The sequence below is a fragment of the Rhineura floridana genome, chromosome 1 (genome assembly GCF_030035675.1).
Source record: "Rhineura floridana isolate rRhiFlo1 chromosome 1, rRhiFlo1.hap2, whole genome shotgun sequence".
Classification (NCBI taxonomy): Eukaryota; Metazoa; Chordata; class Lepidosauria; order Squamata; family Rhineuridae; genus Rhineura; species Rhineura floridana.
In genome coordinates this window covers 88,889,024-88,910,479 of record NC_084480.1, presented here as the reverse complement: position 1 = coordinate 88,910,479, position 21,456 = coordinate 88,889,024, and the positions used below count along the sequence as shown (strand labels likewise).

The 21,456-nt window shown below is 42.1% G+C and overlaps 1 pseudogene; it reads left to right on the top strand.

Annotated features, from left to right (window-relative positions):
* Positions 1-16,827: 16,827 nt before the first annotated feature.
* On the top strand, positions 16,828-18,976 carry LOC133376622 (large ribosomal subunit protein eL28-like; annotated as a pseudogene).
* Positions 18,977-21,456: the final 2,480 nt, after the last annotated feature.

Sequence of the window (21,456 nt, the reverse complement as noted above, 5' to 3'; positions counted from 1 at the left end):
ACAGTGGCAGGAATCCACGTTTCACCAGCACCCTAGTTCCTGACATACACAGGGTCACCTGGGGTGAACACCCATGCCGGTTCTTGAACTGCAATGGACTCCCTTGGTCAGTCCTTGGGCAAGTCAGGATGCATCCAATCAAGCAGAGTCATCAGTCATCTGTTCATTAATAGCTCAGCTGGGCTCCTTCCAGTTGTGGCACAAGGTGTGATGTGTTGTGTCAGGAGAAAACTTCTACAACCCGTTTCAATGCATCCTTTGTTGTTCTGACCATCCTCTCAGCCTGGCCATTGGTTGCTGGATGAAAAGGGGCTGAAGTGACATGCCAAATCATTCCATTATCCAGGAATGTGAGGAACTCCACAGATGTGAACTGGGCCCCATTGTCTGAGACAATGGTGTTGGGCAACCCATATGTTGTGAAAAGCCTGCGTAAGGTCTTGATAACAACACTGGACATCATTGATGATACAGGAACCACTTCTAACCATTTGGGGTATGAATCAACAACAATCAAGAAGGTTTGTCCCTGGAAGGGGCCTGCAAAGTCGATATGAAGCCATGACCATGGTGTTTTTGTCGATTCCCATTGGTGCACTGGGGCATGTGGTGGAGCTGGTCTTGATACCTGACACTTCTCACATCTCTTGACACATTCTTCAATCTTGCTGTCCATCTTGGGCCACCATACATAGCTGCACCCCAGAGCCTTCATTCACACTATACCAGGGTGTCCGACATGTAGGGCCTCCAACACCCGATGTCTCAACACAGTAGGAATGACAACTCTATTTCCCCACAGGAGGCATCCCTTGTGCACTGATAGTTCATGTTGTTTGGATACAAATGGTCTGAATTTCTCCTCATGCTTCCCTCATGGCCATCCCCTCCACACCCAGTTGAGAACATGGGCAAGAACTGGGTTTTTGGATGACACCGTGGCAATATTTCCAGCATGGAGGCTTGGTTCCAGTAACAACTCTAATAACAGCACCTCCAGCGGAGGGGTTTCATCAACCCCAGTGGAAGTGAGAGGGAGGTGGCTCAAAGTATCAGCATAGGCAATGCTCCTGCCAGGCCCATGTTGAAAAGTGTGATCGTATGCATTCAGGAAAATTGTCCACCGTAACATGAGTGGAGATAATATTTGAGGCATCTACTGGTTAGGGGCAAACAATCTCAATAATGGCTTGTGGTCAGTAGCAATAGTGAATGGTCAGCCATAGACACAGTCATGGATTTTTTTTACACTAGCTACAATAGTTAGGGCATCCTTATCAATTTGGGCATAATTCCGTTCTGTTGAAGACATTATTCTGGAGTAGAAAGCGATAGGCACCTCATGAGAGTCCTCAGGGTGGTGGCTCAGGTCAGCTTCAATACCATATGGAGATGCATCACATGTGAGAATCAAGGGCTTCCATTCATCATAGTGCATCAAGATGCTGTCAGATGATAACAGGTGTTTTACAGCACGGAAAACCTCATGCCGGGTTGTCCACTGCCGTGCAGCATGCTTGTCAAGAAGGCAATGCAATGGTTCTGCCACTGTAGCCTTATGTTTCAAGAATGTGTGATAGAAATTCAAGAGTTCCAAGAAATCTTGGAGTTCCTGTTTATTATGGGGCACTGGAGCTTCATGGATCACTTTAAATTTTGCCGGGTAGGCCGAATGCCAGCGGCATCAATACTGTAGCCAAGGAATTCAATTTGAGAAACACCAAATCCACATTTCTCATGCTTGACCTGGAGACCAGCAACAACAAAATGGTGTAGTACATTCTGCACCTGTGTGGCAAGTTCAGCAATGGAGTTGCCAGCAACCAAGACATCATCAAAATATGGTATGGCACCTGGTACTCTGTTAAGGATGTCCTCCATTAAGCTCTGAAAAATTCCGGGAGCCACAGAAACACCAAACTGGAGGTGTTTTACTCTGAATGCTCAATGATGAGTGGTGATAGTCTGAGCATGGGCAGTAGCATCATCCACAGACAGCTGCTGATAGGCCTGGGCCAGGTCAAACTTCACACAAAAAATTCCTTGTGAAAGTGATGCCAAAAGATGACTCACTGCTGGGATTGGATATGGATGCTGATGCAGGGCTTTATTGATAGTATACTTGTAATCACCACAAATGCTGATGTCACTCTCTGTTGGGCCCTGATTTCTTTTGTAGAAAGAATTTCATTGTGCTATTTCAGACAGTTTTGGAGAGAAATGTCTTTGTAAAACATTCAGGATATCCTCATAAGATGTATTAGCAAGTTTTGCTGGTGCTACGAGGGCCTGGGCTAGGTCAGAAGTGTCTGGCCCACAGACACTGAGTAACACAGCGCGCTTCTTCTCTGACTCTGTAATGCCATTTGCTGCCAAGTAAAATCTCAGCCTGGCTGCATAACTTTCCCACTTGCTGGGACATGCAGGGTTAAATTCTTCAAGATTCCCTTGGGTGGCCATTTTCCACAAATATACACACTGACCTGGAGTACTTTGCAGTGATTTTCACAAGGCCCAACTAATGTCTTAATCAAGTCCAAGGAGAAATATTCTCTGCCTTTCAGCCTTTAACGCATGAAGAAAACACTCCATGTGCCTCACGGTATCCCATCCTAGTTGCCAGTAAAAAGTATTCTGAAGGAAAAGGCCACATAGAGGATATACAACAAGAAGAACTTTACTATCACTAAAGATATGAAGAGAACAAGGCCCATAGCATGGTGCTGCTTGTAGGCCAAACCGCAACTGAGAACTGAAACTAAACTGTCACAGGCTGCCCTGGGCAGACTCAGCAGTTCCTTGTATGGCAAGCCTGGAGGGCCAATACACAGCCAGTACAATATCTGAGAGAGGAGGTCAGGTCTCCTGCTCTCTTGGTGCATTCACTATAGCTGCCTAATTTCCCTGCTTTTTAAATTTGATAGAAATATCTGTGGGCTATAGGTACGTTCTTAAACCGCAAGGGGTTTTGCCTATTAGTGAATACTTACTAAGACCTTTCATAGGTTCCATAGGAGGTACCAACAAGCACACTGGCACCCAAGGGTAGGGATGGATCCATTGGCCAGTCCTGGTTCAAAAGCATTCCATTGACTTCACAGGCCTGTATCAATTTGAATTTGTTCTTTGTCTGCTAGCGGCTGCTTTACCAATCCATTTTTTCCTTCACAAAAAATATTGATATTAATATTGATATTTTGAGGGGAAATATTGGTGTTTTGAAAGGAAATATTGGTGTTTTGAAAAGAAATATCAAAGAAATTATTGTTCTTAATATAGATATTTTAGAGGTAGTTTTTTTTAAAATCCATTTTCAAAAATAGGCACAGAAGATCACTAAATAAAAATCCAATCATCAACAATAGTGAATAAGCAAGTTAATGGGAAATTTGGTACCAGATCCAAATTGGGTGGAATTCTAGCACACCCCTATCCATTTTCCCAACCCTCCCACTCATTCCCCCAGGCACTTTTGCACCCATCCTTGCTCAAACATTTTCCCAACCCCCCACTCATTCCCCTATGCATTTTCCAATCCCCCCACTCACCACCTTCTTTCATTGGTGCCCCACATTGGGAGCCTACAGGTCTCTTTCCTGCTCGACTTTGGGGAAGGCCTGAGCTTGCTAACTGCCAGTGCCTCTTGCCTGCCACCAGTGCCTCGCCACCTTTGCCTTTCACCAGGGCTGGTGCCAACCCCTAAGGCTGGGAGGGTAGAGCTCCCACTCTGTGATCTCTGCCAGCATCACGACCAGATGATGGAGGGGATTACAGTAGGGCAATGAACACCCAACTGGGGGATGGGCCACAGCAGGTGCCCAATAATGTCATGACTCCATCACTGGTCCTTCTGCAGCTGATGTTGTGGGATGGTATTGTTATCAATCCCATATTAGACACCAAGGCCTCATCTGCACTATACATTTAAGCCAATATTATATGACTTTCAACATTCATGACTTCCCCAAAGAATCCTGAGAACTGTAGCTTGTTAAGGGTGCTGAGAGTTTTAGGAGACCCCTATTCCCTTCACAGAGCTACAATTACTAGAATGGTTTAACAGTCAGAGTTCTCTGGGAAGAGGGATTGACTGTTAAATATCTCCGGTAATTGTAACCCTGTGAAGAGAATAGAGATCACCTAACAACTCTCAGCATCCTTTACAAACTACAGTTCCTAAGATTCTTTGGGGAAAGTCATAGCTTTTTAATGTGGGATGATACTGCTTTAAATGTATAGTGCAGATGAGGCCCAGGCTGCCCACTGTCAGTCAGCTATTCTTTACTGTACAAGCCAAAAATGCCTAGCACTCTTTAAGACATATGCTAAGAAATAATTATTGCTAAGCTTACAAATAAACTCTGAAACTTAAGAAACACTGTGGGAATCATCCTATAAAACAGAGAAAAAATTAGAAATGTATATATTGCAAACAGCAGCTCATAAAATTCTCAGACTTGACATTCCTCTCTCTTTCTTGGAGCTGTTAAGCCAGTGGAATATCCCATACCATAACCTGGAAGAGTCATAATCTCTTTACAGAAACAAGTTTCTCAAAATAAACTTATAATTTTTTAAAGAGGTACACTAAAGAAATCTGAAGCTATGAATTTATTTGTATTGGTTTATTGCGGTCAAAGACCCAAGAAATATAAAAGTTCACCAGTAATACAGCAACTATAAAAACATTATAAGTCATTAGTACACATATACATTTTAAAACGGGGAAGATTTTCTTAGCCTCTGCACTAGATTAAAAAATTTGGCAACAGATTGTGTCGATATCTTATCAACGTCTGACATGAGGTAATGCAAATACCAATTGGAAGACCTACCGGGGAAGCGGTTTATAATAGGAAAGATAAGTCTAGATCGTTTTGCGTCATACAAGTTACAACGGAAAGTGTGGGCAAGGGATTCAATCTCAGTAAAAGTACAAGGACAAAGGCGCTTTGCCAATGGAATACCTTGAAAGCGACCTTCAAGGATAGCAGAGGGGAAACAATTAAATCTTGCTCTAGAGAATCCCAGATGATATGTGGAGGTAGTTAAGTTTGCCAAATAGGCAGCATGGTTGGGAAAAGCGAAATTCAACCCTAACGACAAAGGAGAACAAATGGTGTTGGCCCTCGATCTAGAGTATTGGAGATCAATATCTTTGATACGTTGTTCTATGGTGTGCTTGGCTAAGGACGGATCCATAACAAATAGAAAGTCGATTGAAAGGCCAAGCATCTTTAATTTATTCTGAAAGTTCTTTGACCAAGAACTGGTAAAAGGGTCTTTCCATAGAAGATGTAAATAACCCTTCGAGGGATCAGCATAAATTACTTTAATCCAATACCTAAAGGCAATAAGCCACGCCGTGCATTCAGTGGAGTGGAGCCCAGCCTCAAGATGGAGAGCAGCAACAGATGCACAGTGGGGCATACCAAAAATAGATCTCAGAAAGCGAGATAAAACTGATTCCACCTTGGGATTAAAGCCCGGGGCCCAGATCGGAACTCCATATAAAAGTTGAGAAAAGATTTTGTATTTAAAAACTTGAATCGCAGCAGGGATGTATTGGTAAAAAAAAACAGCGTATAGCCTTGGAGGTGTTCAAGGCAATTTGAACCGGAGAGGAAATATGGGCAGTCCAAGAGAGTATTGCCTGAAATATAACTCCCAGATATTTAAACTGCCTGACTTGATCGATAGAATGGCCCTTAATGATCCAAGGGTGTATAGAGGTCCGGCGAGAAAATACCATGATGTTAGATTTAAGAAAATTGATAGTTAATTTTTTTTTGGAGCAATAGCTCATGAAAGCACGTAGAAGCCGTTTTAAGCCGATATTCGATAAAGACATGAATTTACTTTGATTGTACGAATCAACCTGGTGGAGAAAATGTCTCTCCTCTGCAGTCTGGAACACAGAGAGGAAAAGGAAAAAACCACCAGAAAAAAAACCCGTCCCTAAGAAATAGACACTGCTAGCAGGACAACAGAAGTGATTAATACCTGGATTGGTACTGACATAGGGATGCCATCAAGATAGTTTAAACTTGGACTGGCCTTTCACTCTCATGATCTTTATTCTGAAACTCCACTTCAGTGGGGCTGAACTGATCAGCCTTTTAGGACATTTTCTGCTTAAACAGAGCTGGTTGCAGATGTGAGGGGGCCCAGGCAAAGTATATTTTGGTAGGTCCACTTCCATGACAGTGAGTACTTGTGGGGCCTGCATTACATTCTGTTGTTCTTGGCGACAGCTTTAAGGGACTGGAAAAGGGGTTTCCTCTTTTTGTGTTTGTAACAAAAGAAAAAAATTGTAATGTCATTTTGCTGCTTAGGGTTATATCCACTGTTAGTAAGAGCAGACCGATTGAAGTGAATGGTCATGACTAACTTATGTCTATTACTTTCACTGAGTCTACTCTGAGTAGAACTTAGTTGGATGCAACCCTTTTAGTAGGTGCAGAACCTCTGCACCTCTAGATGTTGCTGAATTACAACTCCCATAAGCTCTAGTGAGCATGGCCAATGGCCAGGGAGGATGGGAACGGTAGCTCCGCACCATCTGGAGGGCAAAAGGGTCCCCACACCTGCCTTATGGTTTTGTATTGTAAAGTTTCTTAATAGAAGAAAAAAGAGTGAAGGGGCAGAAAAAGTTGAGAGGCACATCAAATATGAGCCCTGCCAGTGCATTGAAGCCCTCCAGCTGCCCAAGGATGTACTTGAAAGTGGGAGCTCTGCCTTGGACAAGGCAAAAGAGTTCACCAACCCTTCCCCCACTCAACTCCCTTGCTCACTTTCATGCACTTCCCCAAGTTATCAAACTGTCACACATGCAGCCTGTGAACAGGGTGATAAAAAGGGTGTGGATTTTGGCCAAGCCGTAATTAGTCACTTGGCAGTTCTAAATACGTACTCTTTTTACACTGCTTTTAATGAGAAAGAATGAGAAGCCAATAAGAAACGGAAATGCGGAAACATATCAAAAACCAAAACAAAACACAAAGAGAACACATGAAGGTGGGTCCAGGGAGTGATGAATGCTTCACTGGAGGAGGGGGAAGAACCATCCGCCTTGAAATAGGAAGTGGTGCATCCCCTCCTTAAGAAGACCTGGTCCCCGAAATGTTAAACAGCTAACGCCCAGTGGCAAATATCACTGGGCAAGATGCAAGAAGAGGGAAGTGGTCCAGCTTCAGGCATGCTTGGAGGAAAGTGATTACTTGGATCCATTCCAGTCTGGCTGCAGGCCTAGTCATGGGACTGAAAGTGCCCCGGTTAGAATCATAGAATCATAGAGTTGGAAGGGGTCTATAAGGCCATAGAGTCCAACCCCCAGTTCAATGCAGGAATCCAATTTAAAGCATACCCAACAGGTGGCTTGATGGTATTTGTTGGGAGAGAGATGGAGGGGGAATTTAACCCTGCTCATTTCCCTTGATCTCTCAGCAGCTTTCAGTATTGCTGACCACGGTATCCTTCTGGAGTGTCTCAAGGAGTTAGGAGTTGAGGAGCGCTGTCCTTCAGTGGTCCTGTTCCCACTTCCAGGGCTGTTTCCAGAAAGGAGCTATAGAAGGCTACTATTCAGCACTGTGAGAGTTGTCCTGTAGCTTCCCTCAGAGTTCCATCTTCTTCCCCATGCTGTTTAATATCTATATGAAGTCGCTGGGAGCTGTCATCGGGAATTTTGGAGTAAAATGCCATAAATATGGGATGACACCCAGCTCTTTCCCTCCGTTCCATCTGAATTGGGAAAGGTGGTTAAAGTGTTACACTGGAGGCAGTGATGGGCTGGATGTGGGCCAATAAACTGAGGCTACATCCTGAAAAGACAGAGGTGTTGTGTGTCCAGGGTTCTCATGTCCGGTAAGTAGAGAAACTGCCTGTTCTGGATGGCATTTCTCTCACCTGGAAGGCGCAACTTGAGGGGCACTCCTGGATCCAACATTGCTACTGGATGCTCAGGTGGCCTCGGCAGCTAGGCATGGCTTTTTCCAACTCCAGCTGGTTCACTAGCTTTTGCCCCTTTTGTACAGAGATGACTTGGCCGCTGTAATCCATGCTCTGGTAACTCCCAGATTGGATTATTGCAATGCACTCTATGTGGGGCTGCCCTTTAAGAAGACTCGGGAACTTCAACTGGTCCAAAATGCAGTAACCAGATTACTGGCAGGGGTTCCTTTTAGAACTCATATAACCACCATTTTGAAATAGCTGCATTGGTTTCCAGTTCATTTCCAGGCCCAGTTCAGGTGCTCATCTTGGTGTTTAAAGCCCTAAATGACTTAGGTCCCAAATATCTGAAGGATCACCTCCATTCCTACAGACCCTCTTGGGAGTTGAGAACAGCAGAGGGGCCCCACTTGGTAGTTCTGCAGTAGTTTGGGGGGGTAGCCCAGGAGAGGACATTCTCGGTGGTAGCCCCTAAGTTGTGAAATTCTCTCCCCACAGAGGTGCATCTGACACCTTCATTATATAGCTTTCACCATATGCTGAAGATGCACCTCTTCACCCTGGCTTTGACACTTGAGAGATATAGGACCCTCTCTATTTGTGAATGTAATTTGTTTAAAACTGTTTTTAGTAATGTATTTTATATTGTTGTGACCCAACCTGGGACCTACTGGTGAAGGGTGGGTAATAACAACAAAAAATAGATTTTTTTTTGTAAAGTGTGTGAATATAGTTACTTTTTAACCAGGATACAAATATGTGCAACAAAAATGTAGAGGTTTAGTAACACAGGCTCATTTCCACTTTACTTGCCCATTGCAAGGGAATTGCCTCATCAGCACAGTTCTCTACATCAGACAACTTAAATTTCAGCAGAAGCTGCTATTGGTGCTGTGAATAATTTATAGAGCACTTTTAATTTGTAGCACACCTTATCATTTCTATTGCTTGTTATCTAATGGAAACTCAGTGAGCAAAGCCACTATTATCAAAGGACAATATTAAACATTTCATTCATCAATACTATTATTACTAATAATAATGGGGAGGGAAGACAAAGGTTAGTTTCCTATATTAAAAAGAAGTTGTAATGGCAAATCTTCAACTCACCTGTACTGACTCAGTTGGTGCTCCATTTGAACATATAAGGGAGAACTTGCACACCTCCCCACCAGAGTGATGTGCTCGCTCCAAAAAGTGACTACAATTCATACATTTTCCTAAAGGGAAAGGGCACAACTGCCCCATTTCCAGAGCTTGGAAAAGTTACTTTTTTGAACTACAACTCCCATCAGCCCCAGCCAGCATGGCCACTGGATTGGGCTGATGGGATTTTTAGTTTGAAAAAGTAACTTTTCCAAGCTCTGCCCATTTCACATTGAAATCATCAAAACTGAGTGTGGGATTCACTCGTGCATTTGCTGTTGCTACTCCTTATGGGCAGCTCATATGAGAAAATGGCTTTGTAGAGGCTGCAAAGTGAGTCTGTGGCTTCCTAGTTCCAAGTGTGATTCTCAGTGCATTGAACAAAAGCACAGTACCTAACAGTGCATGCAAAAAGCCTGACAGTCTTGGTTTTGTCATTGTTAACAAAACCACATTTAATTTAATTTAAAAAGAGCAAAGCTTTGGTACTTTAACTTGAAAATTGGAAAAAACTGAAGGCAGCAACAGAATGATTCAGAATGGAATCCTAAATTTATAACCCCTTATGGCACATTGTGTTTCAGGGAAGACATAATAAAAATAGTAGAGCATTTCACTGCTTTTTTATAACGTTGCCATTTTCATGGGTTCATTAGACACTTGTCTAGGAATTCTGCAATTTCCTTAATCACAACAAAAATCCCAAATATCCAATGCTCCTACTGCTATGCTGCTGCCACACCCACACCACATTGAGGTCCCCACACTTCCTCAAACCTCTTCCTCACTGCCCATTACTGTTGTTGTGCTAAGAATGATGCCTGCAGCAGGGAGCTTTCTCTTTGCATGGAGACTCCCATGCAATTTAGAACCATTTCAACATGCATGTAACTCAGGTTGCCAGAATGGTTGCTTATAACAAATCTACTGATAGCCCATTGAGATGTATTCACTAAAAACTTTGCGGTTTAAGAACGTACCTATAGTCCAACACCTGTCATCTCCAAAGATAGAGAATTATATATGTTGCCACCACTCACCATATGCTCAGAGGCACATGTTACCAAATTCTTGCAAGCTACACAGCAAGTGGATTGGACTGTGAAAGACCAACCCAAATGGTGTGTGCATTCTGACAAATTTCAGTCCAATATCTCAGAGAGGTCAGGTCTGCAGTCCTACTGCTGCCTAATATGGTAGAGTAATGGCTCCTTATGAGGCCACAGAGGTAAAAAAAAAAGTCAGCCCTGTGAAGAAAACACACCAACCTTCCCTCCCCAAATGGTTAAAAAAAGCAAGGGGTGGGGGGAGAAGAGGATAGGAGAAAAGGACAGCTCCCCTGGTGCATTCATTATAGCTGCCCAATTTCCCTGCTTTTTAAAGTTTGACAGAAATAGCTGTGGGCTATAGGTACGTTCTTAAACCGCAAGGTTTTTTGCCTATTAGTGAATTTCCCCGCTTTTTAATCCGGGAGGTAAGAAATGGGATCCTGTGCAAGTTTGCTGAGAATGATTGACCATTTGCGTGCTTATTGAGTTCAGTGGGATTTACTCTCCTGCAATCATGCTTATGATAGGTGAAACTAACCACAGGGGATGGGAAGGAGAGGAGGGGGAGGAGAGGAGGAGGAGGAGGAGAGGAGGAGGAGGAGAGGAGGAGAGGAGGAGGAGGAGGGAAGGGAGGAAACACAGAGGGGAGGACTGGGATGGGAGCAGGCAGGACAGGGAGGGGAGGAGAAGGACAGGTTTGATCATTTGCATGTTTATTGAATTCAGTGCGATTTACTCCCGTGTCATCATGCTTATGATAGGTAAAACTGACCAGGGGGGAGGGAGGGAGGGCTGGGGTGGGCAGGGGAGGAGGAAGAAGGAAGAGGGGAAGGGAGGAGGAAGGTAGAGGAGAGGGGAAGGAGGGGAAAAAGCAGGTCTGATCATTTGCATGCTTATTGAGTTCAATGGGATTTACTCCTATGCAATCATGTTTAGGATAGGAAAAACTGACCATGGGGGAGGAGGAGGGGGAGGGGGAAGGAGCGTATTGGAGGGGGCAATGGAAGGGGGAGGTGAGGGCAGGTTTGATCATTTGCATGCGTATAGAGTTCAATGGTATTTACTTCCATGCAATCATGCTTAAAATAGGTAAAACTGACCATGGAGAGGAGCAAGGGGAAGAGGAGAAAGCGGAAGGGGAAGGAGGGTGTTGGAAGGGGATGGGGATGGGGAGGGAGGGGCAAAGGAAGGGGGAAGGAAGAGGCAAAGGGGAGGGGATAGGAGGAAGGAGAAGGGAGGGCGGGTTTGATCGTTTGCATACTTTTTGAGTTCAATGGGATTTATTTCTGTGCAATCAGGTTTGAAAATGGAAATGGACTACCTTCAAGTCAATCCTGACTTATGTTAACCCTATGAATACGGTTTTCATGGTAAATGGTATTCAGAGGTGGTTTTACCATTGCCTTCCTCTGAGGCTGAGGCAGTGACTGGCCCAAGGTCGCCCAGTGAGCTTCATGGCTGTGTGGTTATTCGAACCCTGGTCTCCCAGGTCGTAGTCCAACACTGACCTGGGGGAGGGGGAGGGAGTGGAGGTGGAGGGGGAGGAGATTGGGTGGGTGGGTACTGGGCAGAAGGGAAGCCCCTTTCCTTTATTTATTTATTTATTTATTTGATTTATATCCCGCCGTTCCTCCCAGCAGTAGCCCAGGGCGGCAAACAGAAACAATAAACACACTTTAAAATGACCTTAAAATAAAAACAAAACAATGTTAAAAACATTTTTAAAAAGGCTTTAAAAACATCTTTTTTAAAGAAATGGTTAAAAACATTATTAAAGAAAACATATTAAAAGCAATTCTAACACAGACACAGACTGGAATAGGTCTCAACTTAAAAGGCTTGTTGAAAGAGGAAAAGTCTTCAAAAGGTGCCAAAAACATAGCAGAGATAGCAAAAGGAAAACAAACAGTATCATTGCTTTTCAGTCCTTCCCCCACCTTTTTATTTTACAGCAGGCACATGTAGCCTCCCACCCAGATTTAAACCAAAGCTGTCCCTGGCCACATCTACATAGGGTTGCCAGGTCCATGGCCTGAGACTGATCCTGTATCTTTAGGAGAAGAGAAGGTCAGCTAAGTGCAGGTGTTCTTGGAACTCTGTAATGGGAAAAACCACAAGGTGGAATTCTCCCTCCCCCCTCCACAACTTTTAAAGATACAGAAGACCTCTTGGAGGCCGGGCCTGGCAACCAAGAGGTCTTCTGTATCTTTAAAAGTTGTGCAGAGGGAAGGGAGAATTCCACCTTGTGGTTTTTCCCATTACAGAGTTGCAAGAACACCTTCACTTGGCTGACTTTCTCTTCTCCTAAAGATATGGGATCAGTCTCTGGCCAAGAACCTACCAATCGTACATCCACAGCAGGCCTTTATTTCACTTTGGACAGTCATGGCTTCTCCCAAAGAATCCTGGGAAGTGTAGTTAGTGAAGGGTGCTGAGAGTTGCTAGGAGATGCCTTGTTCCCCTCACAGACCTTCAATCAGAGTGGCTTACTGTTAAACCAGTCTGGCCACTGAAGCTCTGTCAGTGGAATACCAGTCTCCTCTCAGAACCCTTCACAAACTACACTTCTCAGGATTCTTTGAAGGAAGCCATGACTGCCTCAAGTGAAATCAAGGTCTGGTGTGGGTGTGGCCCCCTGATTAGCCAAGCCAAGCAGGTGTGAGTCTGGCTTTTAGAACACTGACAGTTGGTTCTTACTGAGCATGCCCTGCGTTATCATTGGCTTCCAGCCAAAATTTCTTAAATTAATTAAAAATCAGCTGGGCATTGTTTAAACTTTTAAAGTGCAGAAGATGAAGGTCAGAGTATGGGGCAAGGTCAGTATTAGGATTACAGGTACTCTGTGAATATGGCTGATTTTTAATGAATTTCAACAGATTATGAGAACTCAGGCAGAAAAAAGTCCAAAAGGGCTCTGGGTTTTGTTTCTCTCTCTTTAGACTTTGAACTCTTGATTCTCTCTGACTGTTTTGTGTATTGCCATGAAAATTGAGAGTGTTGTTAAGCAAGCGTTTCTGAGTTCAGGACTATAAGTTTTGTAAGGTTTTGTTTTGAAATGAGCTTATGGGAAGCATCAGAATGGCATGGGGGTATTTTCAATTTAACATTGCAGAATGTGAAAAATCCACGCTGGCTATAGTATACAGCCACTCTTGTGCAGAGCTTGGAAAAGTTACTTTTTTGAATGACAACTCCCATCAGCCCCAGCCAGCATGGCCACTGGAATGGGCTGATGGGAGTTGTCGTTCAAAAAAGTAACTTTTCCAAGCTCTGCTCTTGTGGCTGTATAATTTCTGTGGGCATTTCAAACCATGAACGAATCGGGAATGTGTGCAAATTTTATACCATAGACATGCTATACTGTGAGTTAATTGCACAGGTGGTTTTATAAGGTGTTGATTTTACAATCAGGCTTGCTGAGAATTGGCTTTATAAGTCACAAAAGCATCAGAGTATATTTATTTTAAAGGGCAATGCACATTGGCTTCTCTGTATGTCTTCCGGGAAGAGATAACTGTTTTAGTATGTGATAGTCTTTGTACAAATCAAACTTGTTCCTAAACAGGAGCAAGCGACACATCTGGGAAATCTAATGTTCTAGTAGATATGATTCACAGGCTGTCTTGGAAGGCCTGCCTATGTGTTCCTGCTTTCTGTCCTATTATTGCCAGTGAAATTCAGATTCTTACAATGCCACTAGGTGTCAGCAAAGAATGACATTGCATTGCTATATGCCTCCAGCACTAAGAAACTATGAGCCTAGACATTTAGATGTACTGGTGTGTGGATAGGGTCATTACAGAGTTTGCAGCACAATTCTAAACATGTCTACTCAGAATTAAATCTTACGGAATTCAGTGGGGTTTACTCCTTGGTAAGTATCCACCAGGGGCTGTGCACTTAGTATTGTGGACCCAATTTTATGGAACTCCCTTCCAGCTGAGATCAGATAGGCCCTGTCTCTGTTGAACTTACAGCACCTACTGAAGACTTTTTAAAAATTCCTACAAGCTTCTTAATTGAATCCTGATTTTATAGTTTTAAAAGTAGTTTCATTGTACCGAGTCTCCTGAACATCACTTGCCTGGTTTATAATTCATGAAAATAAACACATAAGTAGAGTTCAGATTACAGCACTAGTCACTGGATGGTACTGGACTTGGAACTGGGGCTGCACATGTACTGTAATATGCTGTAAGAATGACTGTACCTCTTGCTGTGAATGACATCTGGGGTGGCACACATGCCCAATAGTTTGGCTACTAATGTTCTAGATGTTAGGTGATGTCAATGTATCAGGATGACTTCTCTTAGAGAGCTCAGAATTCCCTATCCAGAACAAAGGCAAGTGACTTCAGTATAGTGTAGTAGAGAGAATGTTGGCCTTGGATAGGGACCTAGTGTGCCCTGAAGCTCATGAGGTGTCCTTGAGCAGGTCACTGCATCTGTACCTGAACTACCTCACAAGATTGTTAGGAGGAGAAAAGGTGAGGTGATAGCCCTGTTATACGAACTAATGTGAGCCCTTTTCTGGAAGGAAGATCAGTAAAATAACAAGTTCTGATCAGTAAAATATAAAATAATAAGAAAGGAAAACAGACACGGCTTTCTTCTTTCTTTTGTTATTGTTGGGGTTTTAAAAAAACTCATTTACAATTTTTATTTATTTATTTAAGCCATTTACAGTTTGCTTTTCAGACTCCTAGAGGACATTAGATTTCACCACGGTTAGGTAGCAATCATATACCCACTTACTTGGGAGTAAGCCCCAGTTAATTAAATGGAACTTACTTCTAAGTACACATATGCAGGATTGTGCTGTTAGAATTACAGAATTGAAGGGAACCAACCCTGGAGCATCTCCTCTAATGGATGGCTGTTAAGCATCTGCTTGAAGACTCCAGTGAGGGAGAACCCCCCACCCTTTGGGGGAACTGGTTCCATTGTCAAACTGCTTACTGCCAAGAAGCTTCTCCTAATGTTCAACCGAAATCTACCTTCCAGTAATTTAGGCCATTTGATCTATCCCTGCTCTCTGAAGCCATAGCGAAAAAGGGTTTGGCCGCTGTGCTGAGCAATCTGTACTAAGTGCTGATGACTGGAAATGGAAACATATGGATCTGACTTCAGAAAAGTCTACTTTCTATTGCCTTCTATATTCCAGAGTATTTATGAGTTCATCCATTTAATAATACTTAGCTTTTATGTATGTATTGCTTTTGAGGGTTCAAAGTACTTCACCTGTCCTGCCAACAAGGCTTTAAGACAAGCCAGTTTTTTTCAGAAGGGAAGCTGCAGCTTAGCTAAAACCATCTAGTGCGTTCATGGCAGAGGTGAGATTTGAACCAAGGGCTTTGTGGTTGCCAGGCCCGGCCTCCAAGAGGTCTTCTGTATCTTTAAAAGTTGTGGAGGGGGGAGGGAGAATTCCACCTTGTGGTTTTTCCCATTACAGAGTTCCAAGAATACCTGCACTTGGCTGACTTTCTCTTCTCCTAAAGATACAGGATCAGTCTCAGGCCATGGACCTGGCAACCCTAGTTCCATATGATCTGAGTTGCCAACTGCAACTGTTAAAATGCCTCCGTTGCTTTCCTGAGTTAATACTGCCATAATTAAGGCACTCATTTATTGTTTATCAAAAAAGTACACTATTCAAAGTGTATCTATCTTTTCATCTATCGGTCTATCTACTTGTCTGTTAACTTGCTTAATATCTGATTGCTGATTTATTGTATGATTAAATGTTTATAATATATCAATGCACTTCCCCAAACTGTGTGTTATCACAGAAGGGGGGGACACAAAATTATACATATAAATAAACAAGTTGGATCTGTAACAAAAAAAAATGTAATGTGGAGTGTTCCTGAGCAGAGTTCTAGCCAGTTAATCATGCCCTTTCCCAGGATACTCCATTTTATCTCACATTGTTTACCTTACACTGTTTTTGTTGGAATAGGCAAATGTTGCATGTTCCATTTAAGGGATATTTGGGAATATCCCATGTACCTGTTCATCATGATATAACTTCCTAGTGGGTGGGGTTAGTTACCTGGTTTCCTCCTCCTTTGTCCTGGGGGATTTCTTGCATATTCTCCATTGCTGATCAATCCACCATTGAGAGAGGCCACATGGCAAATGATGCTCTCTTCTGAGAGCATCAATACCAAAACACTAAAGATGGACTGAATACCTTCTATTTTCTTTCATCTAAGCTACAGCCTATGTTTCTAACATATGAAGAGGTTGTGAGTAAATGTTTTTTATCTTTTACCTAAGAAGATTGTGTCTGTTGTTATTTATATAGAGAAAGGTGGGGCTGGTTACATTCTCACTCTGCTGCTTGTGTCTTTATATCTCTGCTAAGAAATAGGACCAACCAAATTAGTTCCTATTTCTCTCTGGTATTTTTATAATACCGAACAGTTTTCTGTTGTTTTTCCTCGACAGACAGCCACATCGCCAGACAGACAGCATGCTCAGTCCTTGTTGGGCTGTTTTGGGGTATTTCCTTGTGCCCTAAATGTTGTTTTCTAAAGAAGTTTTTGTACTTCTTCAAATCTTGGGGTTTCCCCAAACTGGGTGATACTCTTGTGAATGGATGGTGCCTTTTAGTTACATAAGGGCACTCAAGCCTTCTTTTCCATTTCTGACTGCCATAGCAAAAGAGAGATTCTGTATGATGGCTGTCCATCTGCAATGGATGATAGCGTGCAACTGCTCAAGTTTACTTATCAAGAAGAACAAGCAAACCCAACAATCCTAAAGCCTGCCACTCTTTTCACTACAATAGGCTGTTATCACAAGACGATTGGGGTGAAGCCAGCTACTAACAGGATGGGCATCACTGTAGTCCTCAAGAAGCATGTAGGCCAGCCACCTTGATGTGAAGATCACCATCAACAAAAGCAAGTGTGCCACTTTCAGCAGCCTGTGCCCCATCTTCGCACTAACAACTGCCACATGGAGCTAAGTAAGGCTGCCCTGTTGTGTGAGTGCAATTCCATGCAACCAGAAGCCAATGGTGGAGAAGAAGAAGCAGACCCAGGCTACCCAAACTGTACAAAACCAGTTGCCAGATAATCCAATAAAGGAGGAGGAGGAAAATTGGCACTTGAAGAATGCTGCCCTGGGCTCCTGCTGGGAGGAAAGGCAGGATATAAATCAAATAATAAACAAATAAATAAGAATAAATTCACTGCTAGGATATGCTATAAGGCTAAAGCTGGCTCTGATTGAGTTTCTTTAATAAAAGGTTGGATACAAATGCAACAAAACGCTTGTAGGTCTGGGGTTTTTTTGGGGGGAGTGGTAGAGGAGGTATTCTTCCATGTATGAAGACCTCATCTCAACAGGAGGGATAATGCAAAGTTAATGGGAAGATTCTGTGAGGCAGTCTGCTGTGATTGGTGGTACTGATGGTAAGGATAGGAGGTTTGTTTGTAGTCTTCAGTTCATCTATACATCTGTTCCATTGTGTTTCCACTAAAGATGGAGGAGGAATCCATTTTAAACAAATTTTTATACATGGCATTTGGTGGTTCCAACCCAGCTGAGTTTCGCTTGCATCAGACTGCCTCTTGTATTAAGCACCCACGTCTGAGCTGCTCATGCATTTTTTAAAAAGAAGCCCAACTAATTATATGCAAAATTATATGTATATTGGGAGACATTCAGTTAACTGTTTATGCTACCCTAAAGTTAGCACTAGCACAATGGGGTTACCACTCCCCACACACCATGCCATCCCCAGATCTGCTCTGGATGGTTGGGGAAAACCTCAGAACATATTTAGAAGGTATGCAGGGGGAGAAGAAGAGAAGATTGTTCTGTCACACAAGGAGAAATCCTTGCCCTGATGGAACAATTGCCTTAGCAGCACTATGTTGAATAAAAGCCAATATGTATAAAAGAGTCAAGCCCTGTCTGTACTATATTTCTGCAGCATAATTTTATAGGTTTATCAATACATATGTATTTTATGCAGTTATACACATTATTGTATGTATCTGTTTATGTGCTGGTTACTTTAGGAAACCTGGAGTTATATGCATATAATATGCATGTCATATATGTATAACAATGCCTATAATATGCAATAATTGTTTGTATTTTTAGCGGAAGCAAGGGTGAGGTAAGGACTAGCTTCTTGTGGAGATTAAACAATGAGATGTGAATTACAAAAAAGTTATGCAGATCAGCAAGACATTGAGATTTTCCAAAAATCCTCTCCCTAATTTTCACATTAATCTGAGATGTTTTTAAAAATCAAAATTTGTATTAATAGGCATTTAAATACTCATTTTCAAAAAGTAATTGCACTCAAAATATGTTGTTTAACATGTTTTTTGAGCCAAGATCTGACAGAACATTTGGGTACTATGAAACCACTGGATAATTACATCCCAGCCAGCACATTGGTCCAGGAGGAGAAAATAAGGTCAGTTCATATCAGAATTCAGAAAGTTTAAATTTCTCAATCATTCCTGATAGGCTTCTCTGAGGAGTTCAACAACTGGTTTATTCTGCCTACATAAAAATTTTGGGAGGGACTGTAATGTTGGTTTTCATTAGTATTACAGGTCTGACTGTGGTGCATTACAGTAACCTGTAATCATATTACAAGTTGCCCTGAGAGCATTTCTGCTCTAAAGGTGCAGGTTGTAAATAAATTAAATGCTGAAAAACTTTGTTGCAAAGCTTTCATACACTTACTACCAGAAAATGATGCAATAAAAGTATCTGCGTGATCTGTTTTGTATTTCTTACCTTCTAGGCCCAACATTGTATTTACCAATCAGGGTGATGTAATGGAGCTCCTTCAGTTCTAGTATTATGAGGGAGAAAAAAATTGTCCAATCCACCTTCTCTGTCCCATGCATAATCTTATATACCTCTATTGTGTCCCCTACCTTACTTACCTTTTTTTCTAAACTAAAAAGCCCCAAATGATGTTCAAGCCCATTTGAGTTGCCCTTTTCTGAACCTTTTCCAATGCTACAATATCCTTCTTGAGGCACAGTGACCAGAACTGTACACAGTATTCCAAATGCAACAACACCATAGATTTCTATAATGGCATTATGATATCAGCAGCTTTATTTTCAGTCCTTATTGGAAAAATCCAGTCCATGATTCCTAGCATGGAATTTGTCTTTTCACAGCTGCCAAACATTGGGTCAGCATATTCACCAAGCTATCTGAATGCTACCTCAAGGTCTCAGTACTGCTCAGTCCCCACCAGTTCAGAGTCAGACCCCATCAGCATATATGTGAAATTAGCTTCACTTTACACTTGCTTGCACTGAAATGCTTTGGCTATTTTACTGGTCATTTCACTCAGTTTGGAGAGATCCTTTTGGAGCTTCTCAAAATCCTTTTGTTTTAACCACCTTTGGAATAAAGAGCAATCTTGGTTACCTCAATGTTCACTTCTAAGTCTGTATCATTTATGAACAAGTAAACACACAGGACCCAATATTGATTGTTGGCGGACTCCACATTCTACATCCCTCCATTAGAACTATCTGTGTGTTCCTACTCTCTGCTTCCTACTCCTTAACAAGTTATTGATCCATATTCAGCCATCTGAAGTGGTATGCCAGAGTGAATTGCTCCAAGATGGAACATCAATGCTCCGGAGAATCACATCACTTTGTTAAAGTGGTAAAATTACAAAAGATTTTAAGTTGTACTTATGTACCAGGACCAGTTAACAAATGTAACAAAATGTGTCATTAAAGTCTTCTGAAAATGAGGTTATTATTCATTGTACATATATTCATCATTTCACCAGAACAGAGCAAAAATACTAAACTGGCATATACTATATCATACCTACCTTTTGTGGTGTATTTACACCTCATAACTCTAACTTGTAAAAGCCAAGGTAGCATTATTGGATCCAAGATGTGGTGATGCAAAAAACAGCAGAGAAAGGTAGGTGAAGCGGGGGGATAGCAGGGGGATGGCGAGCGGCTTGGAAGCTCCTGTCCTGCCATCCGCAGCTCCTGCCATGGATTGAGGAAGGGGAGCGGAGAGGCCCGGGGCAGGCTGGTGCCCAAGGGTCCTGGCATGCCTGCAGCCAGCCCTGACTGCATTAAGCTTTCATATTAGAAGGTCAGTTTTTCTTTAAAAGTATTATGAGTAGCTCTATCAGCAGGTTATTTCATAGACAATGTTTAATTTCTAATTTCCCCTTCTCTGGCTTTATCACACCAAAAAGAAGGAAGTCCTACAATGAACCTCAGTACAAGTTGTGGGGGATCAGTAAGCCCAAGCATAATATCTGCCACTGCTTTTCAACGGACAAGAAGGGATTTCCTTTTTGAGCCTGTATGTTTGAGTTATAGGAGCAAACTGTACTATGAGTAGGGATGGAAGGATCTGTCAGTTTTGGTTTTCTCCATTCCTCATTTTTCCACTCTTTAATTGTTCGCATTTCTGCAGCAATTTACAAATTTGTTTTTTAAAAATCCTCATAAAACATCTTCAGCATTTTAGTGTTTCTCCTAATAAACATATATTCGTACACATTTTTGACTAATGTATACATTTCTGCAAACAATTTCCCCTAATAGAATGCATTTTGGATGTTATTTTTACTAATATATTCATTTTTATGCACGCTTTTATCTAATATATGCATTTTTGTAACATTGGTTGGTTGGAGAAGTGCATCGCAACATTCAGATAAGTGCAAATTTCAAAGGATGGCTGTGTTTTTGTTTTCATGTTGTTTTGGAAAGTGCGAATTTGATAAATTTGCCTTGACAAGTAAACTGAATCAAATTTCTCCCCCATCTCTAACTATGAGTCTGTTGGGTTTTATAATTATAACACTAGACTTCCACAACCTAAATAGTTTACCCTTGTTGAAACTGAGCAAAAAGTTGGAAACTTTTTGGACATGCATTAATGGAATGCTGAAATTCACTTCTCCTGTAATTGCTTTTGAGAGTCTACATCGTTGGCAGAATCTGTCTGTATTTGAAGCCACCTGGATGTATTTGAAACATATGGCAGCAAAGAAGCGATAAAAGAACATAAAATGAAGACAATAAGCACCTGGCTCAAAAGTATTTGTACATTGCTGCTGGCTAGAAATAATGACCTCTAGATCCAGTTTCATTATGTTTTGAATTCAGTGACTCTCCTTGAATGCTTGGCAAACTGTTTTTTATATTTAGCCCCCAACATTACATCCAGTTATACCATGGATGTAACTGGAAGCAATAGCTGTGTCTTGTTTCCTGAGACACAGTTCACAGCTTTTCCCTGTGTAAACCTGCAATGTAAGAAAGCCATTGTT